The 25,795-nt window shown below is 35.0% G+C and overlaps 2 protein-coding genes across 2 annotated transcripts in view; one reads left to right on the top strand and one right to left on the bottom strand.

Annotated features, from left to right (window-relative positions):
- Positions 1-25,795, bottom strand: part of LOC126971541 (cadherin-related tumor suppressor) — a 362,047-nt gene that overhangs the window by 280,951 nt on the left and 55,301 nt on the right. The gene's annotated exons all lie outside the window — the stretch shown is intronic.
- LOC126971572 (uncharacterized) overlaps positions 14,056-25,795 on the top strand; it is a 70,692-nt gene continuing 58,952 nt past the window's right edge. The window contains exon 1 of the mRNA XM_050817881.1: positions 14,056-14,312. The gene's annotated coding sequence lies outside the window, so the exon portion shown is untranslated. The remainder of the gene's footprint in view (positions 14,313-25,795) is intronic.

Below are 25,795 nucleotides of genomic sequence, written 5' to 3'. Positions count from 1 at the left end.
AACTATGTTAAATCGAGAAAGTAGTGTAAGAACTACTGGGCTTGATGTTTTGATAAGATATAATTTTATAATTGGCTCCGTAACTTGTGCTGTGTACTTTTTATGAAACAAGCTCCTATTTATATAATCCTTGAACGTTGCGACAGCGATAGGCATATACATAATATTCAACAATTACGTCCGGAGCCCTAGTTACGAGAGTTCAATTTACACACGACCTGTTTTATAAAAGGCGTTGTAGTGTACATTTTCAGTTCACCAGACTAATAGTCATTACAATTTCAATTGAATTAATAGAAAAGAAGTGGGTGGAAATCCAAAGTGTCCCTTACAATGTATGTACAGTTCAAGCCAATATTTATATTATCTTCGTATAAAAACAGACGCGAATGTATAACGAGAGCTTTCATAAAACATTAGTTGTGATCCCCACGCCGGGCGGCGCCCGTGCTCAATAAATGTAACACTTGAGCGTCTTTGATTATGAAAAAGCTCAAGAGGTGTCAAGGGGCAGGAAGGTGGAGTGGAGTGCCAAACGAAAAGGGTGGCCTAGGGAAATTGTGTAAAAGCACCCTTGAGTGAATCTTGACGTTTGAGTGCGTTTATATTATCGTGGAATGAATATGCTGACTGATTCTATTTATTAGATTAGGAAACAATTGTAGCATCGCTCCTCAGCGGTGTAATACGTGTTAAACAGAACTTTATTTTTGTATTGCTAAGGTTTTAATATTGTTACTTGCTATAGAGTCTAATTGTGGAGTCTATAGAAATATAGCGACGAATTATTTACAGACATGTTTACTTTTGGTCTATTCTATAGGTGATCATTTTCCGGAACAATCTGTTAGAATCTGTTAGAATCTTCTCCAAGATGTCTTTCTATTCAGTGGTTCAGTTTAGAAGTATTCATCATGAAAATTTCTAGATTAAAAATACAAACCTTAAGTAATATTCTTAGGGTTTGTATACGAGTAAAAACTTTTCCATTTGTATTAAAAATGTATGCTCCTCAATTATTTAGTCAAAACCCAACAAAAGATTTCATGCAACAGATAAGCACGTAAATTTATAGCATAGATACTTATACTTAAAATTTCTGTTTGATATAATATTAAATTAAGGTTTGCAAGTGAAGAAAGGAGCGACTTTTCACTGTAAAGGCTGGATTCGTAACTTTACAAAGAGCGCTAAAACTTTATGAATTTAATATTGAAGCGTATAGACTTCTCGTCGGAAGCGCGTGGTTTACAGTGTTAAAAATTCAATATAACATAAGTGGTGTTAAAACAAAAGGGAACTTGCGAAGTGTTCACTACGTACAGTTATAAACTTATGAGTAACCACTATGAGTTTTCTGAGAGCCTAGTACAAAACGTTTTCAACTACATTAAGTGTAAAGAAAAGTTTCACTAAGAGGCACTTGCAAGTTTTAAGTAGTTTAATTACTTACTTGCAGTAGCAATTAGTAAATTATAGAGGTTTTATCAAAGTTTTAATGTTTTATTAGATGCAAAATATCTAATAATGTTGTCCTTATTATTTATCAGATGCAATAACGTTAAAGAACGTCATTGATCGGATGAATGATTTTTAGCAACAAAGAGGATGGAAATACTTACTATTAAGAGGCGGGACTGCCTAAGTTAAATTGAAATTTAGTTTAGTATGAAACGTGCAGTGATTTGATATAAGTTTGAAATAATAGTATTTACAGTATCGCGATTAGCGACGAAGTACAATCCGGCTAAGTTTGAAAGCGAACAGTTGCTTAAAACGTAGTGGATTTCGGCTATCTCCGTTTTTTTACAAGATAATTGCCGTCATCTGTCAATCTATCAATGACTGCAATTTTCATACAATCGAATGAATCGCTTAGTGAGTTTCGGTAGGCTGTTTAGCAAAATGGTTTTCTAAATGGAGTGCTGGTTATTACTTATCAAAAAAAGTCAATTGAAACAAATTTTTAACCGTTAGGTATAATTGTTTGGTTTTAAAATGGTTTAAAAAATGTTTCACATTGATCAGTATTTCTTTTTTTATAATTTCCAAGTGTAGGTACATTATGTTTATTTATTACTAATTTTGTAATAAATAATAAATAAAAGTTTTCAGAATTTTTCTGAAATTTGCAAAGAGAATTAAAACACTACGTTAAAGTTACACGAGTGCCATAGAAAATGATGAGAAATGTCGCATGTATGAAACGCGTACTAAATCTTGATACCAACATAATCATCTAGTGACGTAATAGAAGAGCTGCCAATAATGGTTTACTAACCAATGTAAGGGTTGTAATCAATCCATATTTTTTATCGATAATTAACTATACTATACAAATATGTATATTCTTATATCGACAGTTACATTAATATAAATGTGATCTAATTGTATGGTTCCCTTTGTTAATTATTTTAAGATGGACATAAGCCAAGTCTAACTAGTTGAAACTAGGGATACGTTTTAGTTATCTGAAAGAATAAAACAATTTACATAATTAATATTTTTTTAATAGTTTTATTTGCCGTTGTGTAATAGATAGTTTCGGTTTTGACAGTCTTTGGTTTTCATTTTTCAGATGTTGTAATAAATGTTTTTAAAGTCGTAGGCGTGGGTCCTGAATCTGAAATTAAATCAGAATACATATTAACAGAAATTAGGTTACCCTAATTTTTAAGCTTTAATTTTTTTTGCACATCATGTACAAAAACTATGTAATAAACTTATAAACTATTTTAAGATCAATAAAATTATTTAACAAAAATATAGATACCATAAAAAATGAAATAAATATTTAAAACTAAAATATCGATAATGTACCTGTTCACATCTGGCAACCCTAATGTTCCGCCTGACTGAGAGATGGCAACTATATTTTTTTCAATTCATTATATAATTTATTTTAAAATGACGTAAGTACAATTTATTAAAAAAAAATTAACTAAAATAAAGAACAGTACTTGCGGAAAAATATTTTATAGATAGCCGACCAACTGGGGCAGTAACGTCCTCCAAGTGCGACCACGTACCGGAAGGCGTAGTGTTGGTAGGCCCCCCACAAGATGGACCGACGATCTGGTCAAGATCGCAGGAGTAGGATGGATGAGGGCAGCGCAGGACCGATCGTCATGGCGATATTTGGGGGAGGCCTTTGTCCAGCAGTGGTCGTCTTCCGGCTGAAATAATGATTATGATCCGTGATGATGAACTGACCAACCCTTGAGTATGCAATGTATTAGCGATAACGTCCGTGACGATAATAACTAATACATTGCATACTCAAGAGTAATTAAGGGTTAATATAATAATTGTAGATGAGTTTTTAATTATAATGTTTCTAGAATTAATATCCAAATGTTATGAGTGTAAATTCCGCTAAGATTTGGCTTCTATCAATTCGACACGTGTTTAGCCTCTATACGAGGCATCCACAGGAGATGTTGACTCGCCAAATGCTGGCACGAGACTCGTGCTCTCACAACATTCCTTCATAAATTGCTATTTAGATGGTTTTTACTATTATTGCCATTAATAGTAATATCATCATTAATTGCAACTATAGAATCCAAGATACAAGTTAAGCTTCATCTTCCTGATATTTCCCATAATCCTCACAACGAACATGAGCCCTCATTATGTGCTGCAGTCGTAGCTTTGTCCTCGGCATGTCGTAACGAATCAACTTGCATAGATGAATGAGGCTGGAACGACCAGTCACAAGATGTAGTAACGAGCACTATGAGGATTACAAATAATTGGTAATGGATATGTTATTATGCTTATTAATGTTGTAATACATGTTGTATTATGTTTATTAATTCACAACTGTCATAGTTTCAATAAACGGTGACCTCTTTATCGATTTATGTACATAATATTCAAAATTTTTATCCAAAATATTATGCTTCAGTCCTGAGAAGAACGGGCGCAAGAAACTTAGTGGGCTTCTTTTTGATTGAAATTTCGTTATAATATAATATCGTACAATAAAATTTATTATTCAATAGCCTGAAGTCGGTCGCTCCATTCCCAGTCTGGGATCATTAAGAAAGTAATTTAGGTTAGTAAGTAACGTTAGAGTAGTAAGGATAATAAATTTATGTTTGTTCCTTAACATTAAGATTATGACTATCACAGTTTCAAGCAAATTCGCTAATAAGTCTATGAACATACATTACATTATCAAGAATATATTGAGAAGCAACAGTTAAAATGTTTATTTCTGTAATTTTTTCTCTTAATGATTCTTTAGAACTTGGAATACCTAGGTAACAACAACACCAGTCCATGCGAAGGTGTTTCTGGTCGTCGGTTAAAGTATGGGAAATCCACCTGGTACAAAGCTTCCTGACGCATAAATGTTCGTGTAATATTTCTTGAACTTGACTCATACCAATGCCTAGGCTTGCCCGTAACTGCTGATAGGTCACTCTCTTATCTTCCTCTATCATGCGTCGCACAACACTGATGTTTTCTTCAATAGTCGCTGTTAAAGGACGTCCCTCACGCGGATCATAATTGAGATTGCTACGTCCACGCTAAAACTCGTTAAGCCAATTGTAAATAGTGGCACGAGATGGGGCTTCATTAAGAAATGCTAATCGCAGCCTATCATAGCTTTGTTGTTGAGTAAGCCCTATAGTCATAATAAATCATTAACCGAAAATTTTCTCGCGTTACGATCATTTTCACGTGTAACCAGAGTTTTTTTAGATTTGCCACCAATTCACAAAAACAAATGACAAATGAATGCAATACACTACATTCAGTTCCCAAAGAGTTCTAAAATTTAAATTCAAAAAAAGTTTTAATTAGCAATGTTCCTAGCTGGCCTAGTTCAGTTCTAAACATTTTCAGTGTTACCCACGTATAAATAGCTTTTGTAGCGCTCTTCTGCAGCACAAAGATGGTATTGATATCGGCAGCATTGTGCCATAGTAATAATATATACCATATAACATAAATCTATGTTTGTTGCATCACTTTACATATTATATTGTAATTGAAATGATTTGTAAAACGATGAAACTGTAAATCTTGACTTAACAGAGTGGCAATGAGTTTCTTGCTACTTCTTCTCATTAGCTCAACTCTTACGAAGTAGCGGTAGATTAAATAAGAAAAAATATTTTTTTTACATTTATAATGTCATTTCCGTGACCTACATAAATAAAGTGATTTTGATTGATATGATTTATGAAAATAACTAAAGTAAACTAGTCGCGCCGCATCTATAACAGTTAATTGTCTAATCTTTTTAACCAAAGTAATCCAACTTTATAATGTATTTGTGGAAGAAGATTTGGAAGACTAATAATTAAATTATTTACTTATTTGAAGAGTGTGGCTATTTGACTAGTCCTGGTGAGTCTTCTTATTTTTCTTCTTTGTGCTACATCTCAAACTGTGTTGACACAATAAATTCTGGACACTTACCAAGTGTTTACTTCTGTAATATGCGATTGTTTTGTGTGTATTGTAATGTGTTTTGTCATTGGACCAAAATACGTCCAAATAAGGTCTACGGAGTCAATCTATATTATTGCCAAATGGAGTAAAGCTTAGAAGGGATATAATAGTTCTATCAATCCTCAAAACATCGCCTCGAATTGATATTACCCCACACCTAAGGAGCTTCATTTGGCCACTCTTCTGTTTGGCAAAATACACAAGGACCGCCCGGAATATTTATGGAAATGGAAAACTGAGATGGCGCCTTACCTCAGGAACTAGGAATCCTGTCAGAACAGGAATTATTTAAAGTCAAAGTCGAAGTTAAATAAACTTTATTCAATAAGGCTTAAAATAAGCTCTATTGAATCATGCCATATGCTTCCCTGGGGTGTAAAGTATAGGGGATTCCCAGGCCCAAGGGTATCGTAAGAGCGGCTAAGGGCTTTATAGTAGTGGAAGAGTCACGCTGCCGTCTTATGACGTCAGCACAATCGGGCCAGACTCGTCCGGGATACTTACCACACTCGCACAGAATACCGGCGTGAAATAGCGGACTGGAGCCCATCCCCCTCCACCAGAATATTTCAGCGGTCCTTAAAAAGATTTTACCTCTGGAGGCTCCTGGCTCAATCAGAGTTAGGGAATCACTCCCCGAATATTCTCGCTCGGTCCGCCCGTCGTATTTTGTCGACTTGTGCATTATTTGGGGAATCCACTCCAATTTAAACGCAGTCCACCACCACCTTGAGACGGTGCAGCCAGCCGTGTTTTTTTACGGAGACGCATTAATCTCGACCTAGCGATACATAACGTACAACGTAAATTAATTTTTAATAATTTAATGTAACTCGGATATAAAATTTTGCTTATTTTTTGCCTGACGACATGGTATGTGTGTACGTTAGGGAGGATATCTGCTGTGCTATTTTGGGGGTTTTTCTACTCTTTGGCTCCGTTTAGTTATTGGGGACTGCGTCCGCATCTATGCGTGTTTCTACAGGTCCCATAGTGATAACGCCGAAGCGGATCATCTCATGGGCTGTGTTCAAACGGCAATTTCGACGTGCTTATACAGATCCCCTCCGCTGATATCGTACTCTTGGGTTATTTACAAATACATATACACAATATATACAAAAAGGAAAATCATCTCGACTGACATTGTATATATATATAGACCTGTATTTGATCACATACAACAATTATTATTGCTTTTATTTTAGATTTAGTGTTGTTATATTTTAAATATTTTTTGTTAACTTTATTTATTCTTTGTAAACTGCGTGATCAAATAAAATAATTTTCTTTCGTCTTCTTTCTATATGTATTTGTGTGTATTGTTGTTGTGTTTTGTGAGTATATATTATTTATTTTGACGAGATATAATCGATTCGGTTCTATTATAATCCATAGTTTGTTGTTAAATTATTTTTAGCTACATTTGAGTTCAAATTTGTTATAGGAGAAGCACGATTTCAATTTTTTTTATACAAGTTCGGAAAAGCAAAATATAGCTAAGCTGTTATACCGTATGATATTATTGACTGTCATATAGAAAAATATACAAGTTTTAGAATTTCATTATGTGCACCATTTCTAAGTAATTTAAAAACGTGCATAAATTTCCATATTTTCAACGTGCACAATGCCGAATGGCTTGGGTCACGGACCACAGACGACACAGGGCGATCCAAGCATAATTTTGCAATGGTGTATGGTCTGTCCCAATTGGTTCAGTCGTCAACGCGGCTCGATGCGGATGTCGATAACCACATGCCATCCTTATTAGATCTTCTGATGACTACACATCCAGAGAGTTACCAGGACTCTGTCGACGCCCGTCTTGGAACGTCCGACCATTGCCTGGTCAGCAACCTACCCGACGCTCGCATCGTTGGTCGTAAGGAAGTCGAGCGGGCCGGATGACATTTTTCCAATCGTGCTTAGAACGTGTGTGCTTGAGTTGACGCCTGTACTAACGCGTTTATTCCGTCACTCATATTCAAAAGGCGTAGCCCCTGGCTCATGGAAGTTAGCCCTTGTCCATTCGATCCAAACAAAAAGGAGACAATTCGGATCGGCAAACTACAGGCCTAATGCTATTATTACCTCCCTGCTCTCCAAAATCATGGAGAGCACAATTAACGCTAGTTTATCAACGACGAGTCAGTATGGCTTTCACAATGGTCCGTTGGCAGGCGATCTTTTGGTATACCTAACACATAGATTGGCGGCGGCAATCGAAAACAAGGGGGAGGGCCTGGCAATTAGTCTGAATATAGCGAAGGACTTTGATCGTGTATATTACAAGGCGCTTCTCTCAAAACTTCCATCATTTGGACTTCCCGAGAGTTTATTCAAGTGGACCTCCAGCCTTCCGGCGCGCAGCATACACCCGAAACCCGTGAACGCTGGAGTGCCCCAAGGCTGTGTGCTATCTACAACACTGTTTCTTCTGCATATCAATAATATGCTTGACACCTCCAACATTCATTGCTATGCAGACGACAGCACTGGTGATGCCGTATACACGGGCCATGTAGGTTTCTCTCGAGAAATCATCGACCAGTACCAGGAGAAACTTGTGTCTTCTATCGAGTCGAGATTCTGTCGAGAAGGTTGCGGAATGGTGTTAATTGAACCTTGTCCAATTTAACCCCCCGAAGACTCAAATTTGTCGTATCACCTCTCTTCGGCAACACTTCCCTTAAAGCCTCACCTGGTATCTGAATACCGGGTCTCGAAATCTCAAGCGAATGTTAATTCTGCGGTCATCTAAAGGGCAAAGCCAACAACAACTTATTGCGTTTACTGTAGTGGACAATCTCAGGCTTGATGGTTGACTGATATTTACATCTCTATGTATGAGTTGTACTTACAAAGTAAATTATGCTAGTAAGATATAATATTATCAAATGTGAATTAGAAAAGTTCACTGTAAAATTTCATGAAGCTATAGGTCAGGTTATGTCATACCTTTAGGTAAATTTGACACTTACGAAACAATGTTTCAACTAATCTTGTAAACTTAGTTCAAAGTTATAAGCTACTAAAATAATCTTAATTGTACGATACTCGAGCCAACTCTTATATGTAATTATGAAATATTAATATCTCAATCTACGCCACAAGCGAATTCAATGGCACTATTGTGTACTGTGTGTGGTGCTGCAGAGATTAAACGAATATTTCGTCTGTAATGTCGAGTTGCAATCTACATTTTTTTCACAACACTAAGCCATATTTGAGCGTAACTCTTTCCTGTAGTTTATCTAATTCATTGCAATTCAATCATTTCTAGATTTAAAAATGCTTATTTTTTATTCAATTTTCTTAAAATGTTTCGGAAAAAAGTGTCTGTCACATACGGACGGACAGACAGACAGACATGACGAATTCACAGCCATTTAGCTAAGGAACCCTAAAAACTATAAAAAGATTAAAAATGTATTAAACACCACTTCTGTAAACCTAATACCTTTAATATTAATAAAATACTAATACTCGTATTTGTATGTGTTACGCACTGATAGGTTTGAAGTCGGTTAATTAAATCTTCATTTATTTATTTTATACATTTCATACAGTTTGTGAAGTCGTTTTTTTTTAAATATAGTTTTTTTGCTGACCTAGAATAAGCCTTATTTTTGTTTCTTTTTTACATTCTGATTTGTTTTCGATTCAATTAGATTAAACCTGTATATTACATTCATATCTAGAAAAGTTTTGCTCATAATTATGTTATATTTTGTAAATGTTTCCTTGTAAAGTGTTCGTCCCAAATAAAGAAAAAGATGATAATTTTTATATAAAATGGTAAATGATAAAGTATATAATTAAGCAACGAGAATTCTGACCGCTACTTTGTTCTGGTTAAATTAAACTATCTCAATTACTAAGGAACCCTGTAAAATAATAAATAACTTAAATAATATGTAACATACAACATGTAATATACAATACTCCTCTTAACAATGCCACAACTTTTCATTGATAGCTTATAAAACGCGGGCCATAAAATGTCATTGTTATCCTCTTCAAGAGATTCATAACAGTAGATCCCGATTTTATTGCGTTCTCGTTATGCAATATAGAGCTCTTGTCAAGTCACTTAGGTTGTAGCTACGTCGGCGTATTTACGAACTATTATAGCAGGATTTGTGAAGCAAGGTTTCCACAAAATTTGCATGCTCGTGTATTAAAATTGAGGAAAGCATTATCATTTATGTTGACGATTCAGTACACTCCTAACGTAAGGAGCGAGTGAACTAGTAGCTATAAGTAAAGTTAAAAAATATGTTTTTCTTTTAATAGCGACTTTTTCTGTTTTTAAACCATGATCAAGACATAAACACATATCACCACAGAAGCAGATAAGCATCTTGATAAATAACATTTTGCTTAATATTAAACTGATATTCACCTTCACCTAGCGACAAAAACAGCTTATATATTTTGTTTATTTGTGCTGGAACAGTCTTACAGTTCTAATGGTCAAAACAAAATGTTTATACTGTTGAATGAACAAACATGTTTGGTTTCTTTATCGTTGTTATATATTTTTTCTGAGGGTGGTGTATCACAGAAGTCATCACATTGCGAAAGCTCAAATGACAAGAGTATAATGGGAGATGGAAAAGATTAGAACTCGGACACAGTAGACTACATAATATGTCTACTGTGACTCGGATATGACTGACGGCCGTTATTACATGGCGGCCTGTTATATGATGTCGCAGAAGCATTCGATAAGGTCTGGCACAACGGCTTAATATGTTAACTTTACGGACGAGTTCTCGAGATGACCTCACGAATCATACATTTTGGTGGCAGAACACAGTCCTGGTCCGATGCATTAGTTAAAGCAGTATCTGACTGCAAAAAACTGGCGTATCGACCCTGGGTTGCGGCGCTGCGTATAAAGGATCCGAACTGAAAAGTTGAAAAGAGGAAATATAACTATGCCTCCAGATTCTTTAAGCGGTAAATCGCTCGTGCGAAATCCAAGTATCTCGGCGAGCAGCTCTACAGTTACCAGACTGGAATACGCTAATTCTGGGTGCTGTCAAAGCTGCTCTTGGTAACTTGAAAAAGCCGTCTCTGCTGCCGCTGCACATACTACAGAGATTGCTATAAAAATATCCATGACCTGTAGTATCACATCGCCTACTGCAACGGCGCAGGCACTGGGATCACCTGAAGGGAAAAAACGTTGCCCCTAGGGTAGGATGCAAAAAAGGGACGCATCCTATACCAATCTGCTCACTTGTAGCGCCAAATAAGGCGGGTATCTGGTGGTCTGCGACGTGACCGTTCGAAAAGCACTACGCTCCTGACCAGGCGATGGTCGGACGTTCCGAGAGGGGCCTTGACAGAGACCTGGAAACTATCGGGATGTGTAGTCAGCAGAAGATCTAATAAGGACGGCATGTGGTTATCCACATCTGGGAGCCGCGATGGCGACTCAACAAATTGGGACAGACCATACGCCAATGCAAAATTATGCACAAATCCCCCTGCATAGTCTGTGGTGCGTGATCCAAGCTATTCGGAATTGTACCCGTTAAAATCAACCACGACTACGAATTCAGCGGAGCTAGGACCTGTGCAAGCACGTCGTCAATTGCCATTTGAACGCAGCCTATGCGATGATCCGTTACTGCGTTACCACTGCATTGTAATTCACACACTAGCACACTAGTATTGGAATACCGAGTCTCAAAATCTCGAGCAATTGTCAATTCCCTGGTCATTTGGATGGCAATGTCAAATTGGCTTCGAAGAAGCTGGGCGTCATAAATAGAGCACGGTTATTCTTCAACCTGATCCACACTTACAGTGCTTTACAAAATGCAGGTTCGGCCACATATAGAGTTTTGGGCGCAACGCAGACTGAGACTGATTGGGTCAGTAAATTGCGTATTGCATTTAACCACACTAAGATTACCTTACCTTATTCTTCAGTTGGTTGTTACGTAGGATCGACTACGTAAATGTGGGTAGGTCAAAATAAAAGTAGTGTATCATATCTTCACTATTTATTTCACGATCCCACACGAAAAAGGTTCCTTATAGAATTCTTAATACAGGTGGTCCGCTCCAAATAGGTTCACCTACAGTCCTGGACGCACCGTTACTTCCCTCTAGTGGTAGGGCGCAGCGCGACGGGTAGCTTTCACAGGAGCAGGTCAGTAGGATGTAGCCCGCAGGGTGTACAGTAGTTCGTAGTCGCAATGAGTTCCTATCGTAGAACCGCCGTGCCCACGCCAACGGTATTAGCCGAGCCACCCATATAGGTTAAGGCTCTCCAGTAGTGACCACGACTGACTACTAGGCGTGGAGCACGGTGTAACAAACATAAATAGTGAGTTGAGATTAAGATAAGAAGATTAACACACATAAATAAAATCACTAAATTCTAGAAATTAGAAATACTCACTATTATATAAGAAAAACTAAAAATATTGAAAGTTAACAATTATTATTTGAAACAGACTTTAGAGAAAAGACAACTATATACAATAAAGAATAATAAGTTCTCACCTGGATATTACTTCCAGGAACAAGACAAAAAAACACTTTTAATTACCTCGCTACGAGTAGACCAACAGCGTCACAGCCAGTAGTTTTAGTAGGTATGATTTCGGTTACTCCCCGACCTTGCTTTATAATATGATCTAGGCGGCGGAAGTTGTAGTAGCTTCTAGAATGTCTAAAGTTTGAATTTACTAGAAAATTCGTTTTACATCTCTCCATAGAGTAATTAAAGGAAAACAATGTTCTAGAAAAATCCTAATCATATCCGGTTTCTAGAATGTTCTACGGAAATGGTGAATTATATGCACTTGGCAATAGATGTCATCAATGTTTTATTGTATCCCCAGTGAAGTGTATCCGAGTGGTGAGCAGAATGAGCAGAGTTGAACAACGACATTAAATAGTTTTTATATAATCAGATTTGAGTTGAGAAGGGGCTTTGGAGCTACAAGTTAGTTGTGCCATCTGACAAGATGTGTCCTGATAAACAGAACTAACATTTTTTGATTAAAATTAGGTATCGAGAGTTTGATGCACTTTAGGAAATTAGGCACGTTATACAACAAGGTTAAGTAATTATTATTTTTTAAATTTTAATTTATTGAGAATTGTAAATATGAAATTAATTATTTTATGTATTTATAATGAGGTGAAAACATCGTAACAGTGCCTTATTAGTATGTGAAATACTAATGAAGTGATAAAACAATTACTAGGTGAGTACACTACATAGTAGCAAGTAACACAGCCCGTGAACCAGCTACGTTAATAATCTCGGAGTCAACGGTACTATGGCTTAGAGGTGAGTGATACATACTGTGATCTGCCGCTCTGGAAATTTACAGTGATCTATCGCAAAGTGACAACGTTCCGGAAGTGTCTGTCAATGTTACGCTTCATATTGTGTCAGTGTGTTGAATCTATACTCTGAGTTATTGTAATCGTAACAAGTAACAATAACGGCAACGCTCCTGTAATTCCTCTGGTGATGCAAGAGAATGTGGGCGGTGGTGATCACTTTACAGTAGGTGATCTGTACGCTCGTTTGTCCTCCGCTTCCTTGAAAAAGTTTGAATGTTTAGTTATATTGAAATTGTTATTTTAAATAATAAAATTTAAAGTACAGTTTTTAATTTTTTCAACTTCAACAACAACTTCAACTTTTGACAAAATCACGGTGATTTTTCACGGTGACTCTTATGGAACTGTAATAACACTCACGGTGACAGTCAAATAACGTTTTCCCCAACCACTACTATGGTTATTGCTTAATATATTGACGTGGTTAGTAATAGAGTCCTTCTCAGTCGCCTGTATCCGCTTCTTCAAAACAAACGGAGCAAGCTAGTTCTCAGACACAATGCGACGATGTACAGTCACCGTGCGGCCGATGACCGATCATGTCGTAGGCAATCGTAGTGTTCGGTCATGTGCATCCACATCGGCTGCACCGGTTGTAAGATAAGTGTTCGATTTATTATTTAGACATAACCTAACATAAGCTGACATCACATTATATCGTTATATTAGTCGTCGAGCACATCACAGCAAGCTCGTCGGTGACGAGACAAATATTTTCCTCTTCCGAAAGTGCATATGCCTTAAGAAGTTTTCACTTCAAAAATAGTTGTTCAACATTCTCAATTGTTATTTTAACATTCGTATACCTATTAACTCAAATATTTGTGGCATCAAATGTCAGCAGAAATCAAACCCCATTAGATCCCCGTAAAACAAACACATTAATACCGCTCGATCAACCCGCCTGTCGTTATCAAATAACGAATAAAACTCTTTTAAAACGTTGTGTTACTTTTGATTAAAGCAACACTATTTCAGTACTAAAATTGTTAAAAAAAAACATACCGTTCGCACACAAAAATATAAAGTGCTATATTTGTCCCTACGACCACGTTTGACAGCTCCTAACAGTTACTCGAATAAAATCTTACCACTTCATCTGTTTGGTTACATGAAAATGTTCGGCTCAACTCGTCACTCTCCGGAACACGTCGCCACTTTAGGGCGGGCGCCGGGCGCCGCACTCTTTCAGTCTCAACTCACCCTTACCGTGTCAGGACGTCACGCTCTGAGCTCATATTTTCCGTACGCGTGCTCGCAATTACTACAAACATAAATATAAGTGCTGCAGTAACTTCAATTTGCATCTTTTATTTTGTTTTAAGTGTAGTGTATTTTTATAAAGTAGTGCTTATATGCATGTGTAATTAAACTTAATGAATTTGTGAAGGAATTAATATTGACTTGCATTAGCGGGAATTATGTTGGTGTGGTTTACTTCTAGTATAAAATGGATTAAGGTAAGGAATTATTATTATTTTTTAAATATTTGATGCCAGTATGGTTTTAACCATACTTATTTGCTTCAAGTTTGCCATCGTTATAAAGCTAACTAATATTATATGAGGTATTAAGGTAATAATCAAGTTATGTACATTTAATATAACTTCAAATTGTATTCGGGACTTTATTAATTGATGAAATAGTTTGCAAGGTTTCTTAATAATTGCGCTAGCTTACTTAGACCGTTACTTCAAGTTATTTTCGCTTCAAGCATTCCAGATTCATTCTTATGAATCTCATATTTGCAAAATTGAAATTTTCATTAAGTGGAACTGTTTCAACAAAGATGAGAGTAGGTAACATTGCAGTTTTTAATTTTAAAAGTCGCTCGAGTGTGAGGAGGCTTCGCACAATTTTCCATTTGGCCACAATTATAATGTACAACAACTATGACAATGTCTGTTTACTTTATAGTTATATTACTTTTAAACTGTACAAAAGTAATGTACATAGACGAGTCAGAACCAAACCTAGCTTCGATCGCTAATAATTAATTAATTAATAGATGGTGCTGTTAATTACAATATGATAGTATTACCTCCATGTGTGTTCGGTCATTGATTGTTGGCCGGTCAGACGAACAATGTAGAGATTCTAATTCTAATATATTTATTCAAAATAGGTTTTAAATTCACTTACTGATACCAGTCAACAATTATAAAAAGTAGCAATAGTAAAAAGTTAAAAACTATCATCTATTCGAAAATATGCATAGTATGCAAGAACTTCAGGGATTAATTTGAAGCGTTCCGCATATTATTAGGATTAAGAAAACTGGTACTCTATTGGTACTAGTACATCCGTCAAAAGTCATCGTGAAGACTAATGCATTGAGAGGAGCAAGAAAGAAATAAACCACATTTCTGAATAATCCATTTATTATTATTATTTATTAATTTATATTAAAAAGGTCACCACTATAACGATTAGTAATGTCTAAGCCGTTTATTTCGTTATAATGGTGAATTTATTGCTTGAATTTCACCTAAAATAAATGTTTATTTCAAATGAAGCCAAAACCTCAATAATATGACCCAAAATTTTAAAACCTTCACTGATAGTTTGTAAAAGTTTAATGAACTAAATATTAAGTTGCGAGCGGGAGTACACTACCCACGTTGGTAGTGGTGGGTGGTACCCGCAGCCAGCCGTACTGTGACGGTCATTACTGTGGTGGTTGAAGGACGCCGCGCGCCGTGTCTAGTGAACGATCGGGGCTAATGAGACTTAACATCTTATGTCTCAAGGAGAACAGAATAGACGCTAAGAATTTTGGGTTCAATCAAGAATCCTCAGCGGCACTGCATTGTAGTAGACAGCGCATATCACTTACCCGCACATGAACTACTTTCCAGTCTTGTCACTTTTTCTAGAAAAAGAATAATGTACGGTGTTTTTTTTTAGTTTTTAATAAATAATTTGTAATGGTGCAACAAACGGTGTGTTCAATAACTGAAACCGTAGCCTGTAATGTTGTAATTATTTTGTCTTCAGGTGTACCATTTATTTATTGAAGTCTGGGACAGTTCTGATTTGTATAATTGGCTGTTGTAACTTATATGAAGCAAGTGGCGGTATTAATCACGACCCTTGCCTGTTTCATATTCAACCTTTATCAACCCTATACCTACATTTTCAATGATACAAAATTTAGCTTTCGGTCTTAAATCGAACCCCCCGGAGATAACGCCGCCAACAACAGCTGCATGATGTTTAAGTATTGGTATTTTTGTGCAAGGTTCGGGTTTGAATCCCACTCTGTACGGTGTACGTCATCCATTTTAGTATTTAAATTAAAGTTTGTCATTGACGAACGATAAATAAATGAAGTTTGTGTATAAAAGGTCTTAAATCTTACGGTTATAGTACCTACGGCGCCGAAATGACATTCAATTTCAACAATCACTGAAAATATAAAAACAAACTTGTTTCAATTATTTCATTAGAACATTATTTTTGAACAAGAAAATATTACGAGTTGCAATCGTGACATTTCGTTTATTTATACTTAAATAATATAGTTTAAAATTTCTTTACCTACTAAAGTGTGTCAAGTGGTTATACCTCTTATAAAATATGACTGTTAATTTGTACAAATGAAACTTGAATATTATGAAGGTGAAATAAAAATTAAATTCAACATCAAACAGTTTGCAAATGAATATTCAGCCATGCTTACTAACTAAAAGATAATGTTTGTTAAGTCAATACAGAGAATGTGGACATTATAACTTATTTTTAAATATTGTCCGAACAACGATGATGTGCAGATTCAAGTGATTGTTGACAATATATACTAGAACGAATAAAAAATAAGCTTTATAAAATTAATTAAACTATAATAAACAACTATATAAATAAAAGAAAACCATTTACTTATCTTCCCATATGTTTAAAAATGTTACTTGAATACATCTTAAATTATAAATTGAAAAATAAACGAAAAATAAAACTTTTTTTTATTTTGAAAATAAGGGACGAGAGGAGCGGAAGTTCAGCTGATGGTATTTGATACGTCTTGTCCATTACAATGCAGTGCAGCTCAGGATTCTTGCAAAACCTAAAACCTCTGAGCGGCACTACAATTGCGCTTGTCACCTTGAGACATAAGATGTTAAGTCTCATTTGCCCAGTAATTTCACTTGATACGGCGCCCTTCAGCCCAAAACACAATAATGCTAACACATTACTGTTTCACAGCAGAAATAGGCGCCGTTGTGGTACCCAAAATTTAGCCGGCATCCTGTGCAAAGCAGCCTCCCACTGGAAAAATACATGTATATCCCACCTATCATGTGTCTTATGTATTATTATGATGCCTATAAGATTATAAATAATTGTCAATATATTAATTTAAAATCGATCGCTACTTCAAGAATTAATAGTTGTGACAAAGGTTTGTAAAAGGTGGTTCACCGCCCTCTGCTGTTCATAACTTTAAAGAGCGGTGCGTACTTGGGGGCACACACTCGAGCTGACTCTAGCCGAACGCGCGTTACATAGACAACTTAGTATCATTCAATACTCACAAATATGTGTTCACTTTAGATATTGAACCAAAAATTGTCCAAGCTCTTCTAAAGTCCGCGAGAGAAATTGTTTATTTGAAATAAATACTAGCAGTATTTAAGGCCAATGGGAAGTAATGCACATGTTATTATTCACTTAAAAGTACTTACGTGTACTGTATACTTACGCGTTTGCTGACCGCAGATTTTACGTTAAACGTGATAAAACCATAAGTAAAATATTCGTGCGGTCAGGGTGTCGACTGACTGACATATCTTATCTAATTGAAGCTAGTTACGCTTAAGACATTTGTTGTTTTAGAGGGCTTTATTATAATTAATAACGATGTTTATTTGGATAGTCAAGGAAACTGGGAAAACCTGACTATTCTTGTATGTGATAAAAATGAAGATTTTTATTTAATTTATAATTTGTAGGCAAGTAGGTGTAGCAAACAGAGAACCGGTATCCAAGTACAATCACATCAAATCAAAATCACTTTATTCATGTAGGTCAAGGAATTACCCTTATAGATGTTAAAGTTTACTTTTCTTTTAACATTTACCGCTACTTCAGAAAAGGTTGAGCTTTAATGAGAAGAATTGACAAGAAAGTCATTGCCACTATTTTAAATAAACATTTATAGCTTCATCGTTTTACAAATCATTTCAATAACAATATAATATTATGTGAACTGATGCAACAAAAAAACTCAAAGGTATCCTCCTGCATATTAAAACTATCCTAAAAATTCCTGTATTAGAATACCTAATCCTGTAGAGGTTATAATGAATTATTTAACGAAATTGGCCGTTATTTACGATTAATGTCTTGCACTCGATAGAAATTAATGAGTTTTTTCAGTTATGCAACATCTTAATTCTTTTCTATGTAATTACAAATATCATTTCATTGGGTATCTGCATAAATCCAAATTCATAATTAATCATTGTAAGCTAGCACTAAGTTTGCCAAATAAATATATTATAATACAAATTTTTGATTATTCATAACGTGAATATGATTATACATAACGAGATTTTTTTTGTTAGTAAAAGTTTGCCAAACGCTTAGGTACTCACTTAAAACTCTCATTAGTTGCTTCATATGAATCAATTTGGCTTTACTAGGCGTCACACAACGGATACAGGTGTTGAACTAATAAAGAATATTTTTGATGCCTGGGAGGAATCCCAGAATGCACTTGGTATCTTCTGTGATTTATCTAAGGCTTTTGTCAGATTTATCAGGAAGCTACGTCAATATGGTATGAAAGGAATTGCGATCGATATGATTTCATATCTAAACAATACAATTCAGAGGGTTGACTTGAATGGCACGAGATCTCCTAGGACTTCTCTCAGTATGGGGGTACCACAAGAGTCTATTCTTGAACCGTTCCTCTTCCTTATCTATATAATTGATCTTCCTAAATTTATTGAAAAAGAACATAAGGATTGTTTGCGGATGACACATCACTGATATTCAAAGTGAAAAGAAACCATGTTATGTGTATATATGAAATTAATGTATGTCGAAGTAAACCATATTCTATTTATATCTCTTTTGAATTTGAACCAGTTACTTTCCAAATACTTTCGTAACAATATGTTGTTTTTAAAGTGATAATAACCCTCACCTTACCCTCACTTCTAGGATTAATACACAAATAAAATTTGAAAAACAAAATTTTATGAACGATGCGGGACTCGAAACCACGACCTCCGGCGTTCCGTGCCGGTGCTCTAACCAACTGAGCTAAGCGTTCGAGTACCGCCTCGTTACAAAATTCTGTTTGCTTTGTTCAACTCTCAGGCTGTGGCTTCATAAATACTTTCGTGGTACTTTCCAAATATTTGTATTATTATTATGTATTAATTATGCTAGCGCTCTTTTGACAATTTGACAAACATATCAGTTCAAAGTATCACATAGATAAAATAACAGAATAAATCTGGAACAAATGATAAAAGTGTCCCTTTATCGTTTATGTCGGCGAAGAGAGAATTTTACTACATAGTTAATATAATTATGAAATAACTCGGTGACTCGACTCCGGTTTTCATTGTTCAAAAAATATAGCGTTGCTATCACAGGAATTCGGGTTTACTATTCGCTTGTTTTAATTAAATTAAATTTATTGCATTGATAAAGTCGCACATATTAGTACGGTATATTTGGTATAACGTACATTATAATAATAATATGTATATTATTTTCTAGTAGCTCTACTGACGTCATGGGACGGCAGCGTGACTCTCCCACTTCTAAACGCCCTTCGTCGCTTCTAACAACACCCTTGGGCCTGGGACTCCCCTTTTCTTTGGAAAAAGTTGGACTTTATGTAGCTATGGAAATATTGAAAGTAATTAGTTTATTTATACGTATCGAAGCTCCAATGCAATCCAAAGTTATCAAGTAAGTGAAAATCATGTTCATAGACATTATAATACAAGTAAAGCTAATTGAAAGCTTATAATTGTTTTTTCAATCAATGAAGAAGTTAAGATATAATATAAATTGAGAATATAAAACAAAATATTAATATCGTGTTCGTCGATACATAACTTTTAAATTTATAAGTTGATGCACCCTCTTCAGTACATGTAGAACATGGCGTGTGCAAGCGGCATTGTTTATGACTTTCTTGTGATGCCCTCTCGATTGTTACGTGACATGTTAATCACTATTAAGTATATATTTAAATTTCAGATTGCGATAGTTGATTGAGTTAAATCACTTGTGTAAATATATTGATATTTGCTAAATTATCTATTAAGATACAAAATCTTGAAAATCTATTGACGAATATAGGAAAATTTATTTGAGATAACCCTTACGACAAAAATTATTTACTGTAAATAGACTCAAATTCTGTTATCACGAGAGTGAGTCTGGAGGTCTAGCGGATAGGCCAAAGTTAGTTAAATATCGTAGTGGAATCTATTGATTATATCAGAAAGAGAAGCCGCTGACACTAAGTTAATAATATCAGGAATAAACACAGCAATAAAAAGTCTGAAAATCCAAGCAAGAATACCATTGAATTTATTTTGATTTTATTTTAGGAGACGGACATACAATATTCTCAAACCTAACACATATTACGTTTAGATATTTGTATATTATATCTACTAACAGGATCCAAATACGTTGAGAGATTTATTTAAACAATAATAATTATTTCGACATTTCAAAATGTTTGAAACAAATTTAATAATTGTTATCCGGCCAGTTAATACAGTCGTTACCGTTTAATATAGACGCTGTAAATAATAATTAACATTTTGAAGCCAATGTTAACTACGTGTTTCACCGTTCACCTCACACCGAAAATTCTGGATAAATTAGCGAGAAATCGACCACAACGTTCAGTTGCCATAATAAAGTATTTGTTCATATTTAGTAGAAATGTTTAATGAGTTGTTTCAGAAATATTTAATAATCGCTTACGAGCGTGGACTCGACTGTTGGTTGTTATTACATAACATGTAACATAATAAACTGGTTCGTCGTCAATTGATTTGTTTTGCTTCAAACGTTTGACTATTAAGTATATAAATGAAGGCAGAAACTATATCGAACTTCATCTATTTACATTTATGTTTGTGGTTTGTTTCTCTTGTGGCTCGTTCCTGACATCTCGATATAACTTACTCACTTGGATGAATTAACTACTACAATAATTGTCAAATAATGACAGCAGTGCTTTTACAATTACAAATGAGTGATACATAATATTATAATCCATCTAAATTACTTATGCATCATCTTTGAAGTATGTACATGTGTAATGAGTACTTTTTTAAATAACCTATTATATTTTGTGTACTTACCAAATTTTGGGACGAACTTCTTTAAGGGACGATACGGTACTCTAACCGGGAAAAACGTCCGGAACGTAAGATTATTATTATTCATTTATAAATATTTGAAAATGACAATTATTGACATTTGATACATTTATGACAAATTACATTGATTGTTTATTTTATTTATTTAGAGCATTGGTGGAGGCCAAAGCAAACTAAAATACAATAAACGAATATTTAAATCATATTTAAATAGCTTTATAACTGCAAAATTACATTGACATAAAAGCAAAACAGGTACATTATGTGTATACCTTTTTGATGTTAATGAATATAAACTTCTTTGACTATTACATTGCGCGCGCACAACGACATAAAAAATAACAATAAAAAAAAAGTTTTCAGAAATTATCTGACGTTTGGACATTTTTTTGGTTTCTTCGTCCTTTACACACAGGCAAAGGGTTCAAGGCAATACAGCCATATTCGTTAATATTCAATAATTTATTTCACGATTTTTACAATATTGTTCTTTCTACAAACGTAGACTAGCACGACAAATAAATAATTTTAGGGATTTTTTTTGTTACGCCAAAGAAGTATAACTTCTTGCTTGCATACATAAGTATACACACACTTTTTTATTTTGGACAGTGGAATTCAGTGGAAACTGCCCATTTTATTTTAGTAAATCAGTAAAATTAATATTATATAATAAGGAACTTCGTTCCTATCCGGTGTCCCACGACATCATACGTTTTTTTTTATTTATTTTAATATAAAATTGCTACTATAATAGGTTGACATTCTACTTACACATGAAAAGACATATATTTTTTGTTTGCCCGCTATTACTACAAAACAAAACAGCCCATTCACCCATTTTTGTGACATGTTTTATTATTATTGTATGTATTTATTATTATGAGAAGATTTCGACGGGACAGTTTTGTTTAATAACTTCTATAAACAGATTAGTTTGCCTGCCGGCTACTTTGTATTAAACCTCTTTGGTGCGAGGTTTCAGAATAACTTTCTTAATATGACAGCTGGAACATCAGGATCTAGTATTTCGTATCGTCGCTTCATTGTACGTCTACCACCGCAGATTTCTCAACACGATCCAAGACAGTCGCTTGATACAGTGTGGCCGATGTCTTCACTTGTTTTTCACACGAATTAAGCTTTATGACTCCTTGATAAGAAACGCTCCAACAAACATGACTGACACAGGATGATGAGCACGTTGCACTTTTCCGATCATTTGCGAGACTTCTATGGAGCTATCAGTAAGTTACACTCTGTCATTATATATGTTAGTATTTTTTCAATTGTCAATTTTTGTCATTCGTGAAAAGGATTTGTCTGTATTTTTCACACACGTTTCTACAGCACAAAGGATGTCTTTTGATAGTACGATATACACACGTACGACTGATCTGGCCACGGCTCGATACTCACTTTGTACAAGGCAACCACTGCAATTATGTTTTAGGACCCTGTTTAATCAAAGTAGTGAATTTATGCGATGATCTGAACAAACTGATAAAAACACGGTGGAATTGAACAAATTCCTTGAACAGGCCAAGAGTAGGTTCTATTTTAATTCCAACATTGTTCGAGTGTGAACCGAGGCGAGTCCACTGTGTGAGCGCTGCCGCACATAATATGGTTAATATTTATTTAAATGAATTCACCGAGGGAAACATTTGTACCGCACGTCGGCTGAATCTCATCTAAACAATGCTCCAACGAATGTTCTTTTCACGCTTTTTAGCTTTAGATTGTTTAAAGTTATTACTTTAAGCGTCATGTACGTGTGGAATATATTTATTATTTATTTTCATATAATGAGTCCATAAAGTAAGAATGGAACCCATAGAGGGACATTTGTTGTCTGTTACGATCTTTTTCTTAGGAACATATTTCAGATATCAAAATAATCTGCGATCCCTTGAAGCTGCAATCTCAATCTTTCAAAACAAGTCTACCAAAACATTTACAAACCTCTCATATTAACACGCAGCTAAATTAAAACCTATAGAGTACTTTTCATTGATCTTGAACATGCGAGAAGCAAGTTATTCCAGCATAAATAAAGGAAAATTTATGAAAATTGTTCATTGTGAATTTTTTTGTTTATGATTACGGAGTGCGAATTGGTGGCGAATTGGCACTTGTAGTTTTTTTTCTTGTCGCATCTTCCTAGACACCGCGCACGATTGTTCAAGTAGGTGGCAGAGCCCAACCCTTGTCTCTATTAAAATTAGGTCGACAGTCGATTTGTATGGCTTCCAGAAGCTTACGAGACACAAAAAGTTTTTATCGCAAGTAAAAGTATTAGCTCGCGAAACCCGTGTTGTGAAACGCATCTGGCAATAAGACACCAATAGTGACACAGTGTCAGTGATACCGTGCTCGTCACCACCGGCGCACCCCGCCCTGTCCAGCCGCGCACTCCGAGCACAAGTCCGCAGTAAGAGACGGGACGTTATCGCGAACCCACCACACTCACCCTGATGAAGGAGCTCCGAATGGTCCGAAACTAGTCGGTACCTACACCGATAAAACGTGAGTTAAGCTGTAATAATAAATAATCTTTAATCTTTGTAAATATATCCAAATATTCGTACGTCTGAGGCAGCCTCATAAAAAATTGTCAATTACCAGATAATCTTACCATTACATTGGTTAAGCCACAATCGTTGGCATACAATAGTATACGATATTCTCAAAATATTGTACATGACGATACTCTCAGTTGCTAGCTGTTGAATGTTCAATTGTTCCCGAAGCACATATTTACGTCACTGAATTACGACTACTATTTAATTAAGGTTCCGATAACATTGTCACTGCTTTTCACGTCGACTCAAACGAACGGGTGCGATGGGTAATTAACGATTATTACTTCATAACGTTAATATACATTTATTTATAGTCTATTAATACGCTACAAAGCTACGAATCCATTGGAAATAGAGTAATATGCTACGAATCCTTTGTAAATATATTCTAAGCAGTATTAGTTATGTTAATACCTAAAATAATCTCTGACGTTAGTATAATCTGTATGTCATAAAAAAGCCCTCCGCCTCGTTTGTCTACAGGTAGGACATATAGACTGACATAGCTGCGATAAATATAATGTCGCCTCACATGCGACTTATAGACCACCAGCGAGTCATTAAAGATTTGCAGTAAATCGTATATTTACGAGTATTGCAATATCCTTATGCAACTGATGTGACTTTGGTGGAAATATTTCACTGATGTGGAGTCTGTCAGACGTCACTTTAAACAGGACCTATTTAATATAATCTGTATAGTATAATCATTTTTAAACTACTTCAAAAAAGGAGGAGTTTCTCAATTCGTCGGTATGTCTTTTTTTTATGTTTGTTACCTCTAAACTTTCGACTTGGTGAACCGATTTTGATAATTCTTTTTTTAATTGAAAGCTAGTCCTTCTCGTGTGGTCCCATGGTAATTTCAGTCACTAATCTTAATCGTAACTAGAATTAGTTTAATTAATTATATTGTATAAAAATACGCAATTATTTTTATACTTTTTAGTGCACATTATATCTATTGTTTTGTATAGTGTTTTTGAAGTCGGTTGTTTTTTTGTTAATTTTTTTTTATTCTAGTAAATTATGATTTATCATACATTATTGTTTTAATTTAATATAAAAAAGATCCTAAAAATAAAATTAAATCATTTAAAAAAAGTTTTAAAGAAATATACAACTATTAGGAATTCTTTAATATCAGATTAATTAACAGTATGTGTTTTTTTTATAAATTTCTCAACTTCAATATTTTTTTTTATTTTAATTTATAATTATATTTTAAAACTACAATTAAAAAAACAAAGCGATCATATGGTTCATTTAGACACAATAAGTCTCAAAGACAACCTTATTTTTTTATATTATTGCTGCTGGTATTGCAGGCTGTGGCTGATGCTGGAGAAGAGGCAAATTTACCTTTACCCAAAACACTTTTATTGTGAAACGCAGCTCCTTCTGCAAAGGGTCATTATAAACACGTTCTTACAAAGCTGAAAGAACTAAATCCCCTGCCAATGATTGAAGAAAATTTCGCCTCTGCAATTCACCTTCCAAGCGGTGTTTGTACTTATAAGGCTATTCACACCAGAAGTATCTCATCAATACAAACATTAATTGGTCGTAGAGTGTCGAGTGTAGGTTTTTTGAGAATTCGCCACGAATTTTTCAAATAGCCATGGGATAGCTTCTAAAGGATCAGTTGCCTAGCGGTCTTCACAGTCGACAAAACTGAAGAAAGCTTGAGTTGGTTGTGGTGCGACATGTTTAATGTTATGAACTAGAGTTATTGTTCTTCTGAAGGTCTATGCGACATAAATTTTCGACCATCAATTTCATTTTTGCTTATGTAGTTGGAAGCATCTTGACTATGAGTGGTATGCTCTCTTCATCGGCTGCGATCGTTGTAACTTTCATTGGATTCAATCATTTCTACACGTTTAGTTTGATTTCCACTGTCGTGACTCTCTTCGCTTACCCTATTTTCAAGTACAAATTCAGGATCTTCAAAACCACTCAATTTTTTCTCTTCTTCTATTTCCTGCAATC

This window comes from Leptidea sinapis, chromosome 24, assembly GCF_905404315.1.
Source record: "Leptidea sinapis chromosome 24, ilLepSina1.1, whole genome shotgun sequence".
NCBI classification, from domain to species: Eukaryota; Metazoa; Arthropoda; class Insecta; order Lepidoptera; family Pieridae; genus Leptidea; species Leptidea sinapis.
This window is presented reverse-complemented; position numbering and strand designations above follow the sequence as displayed.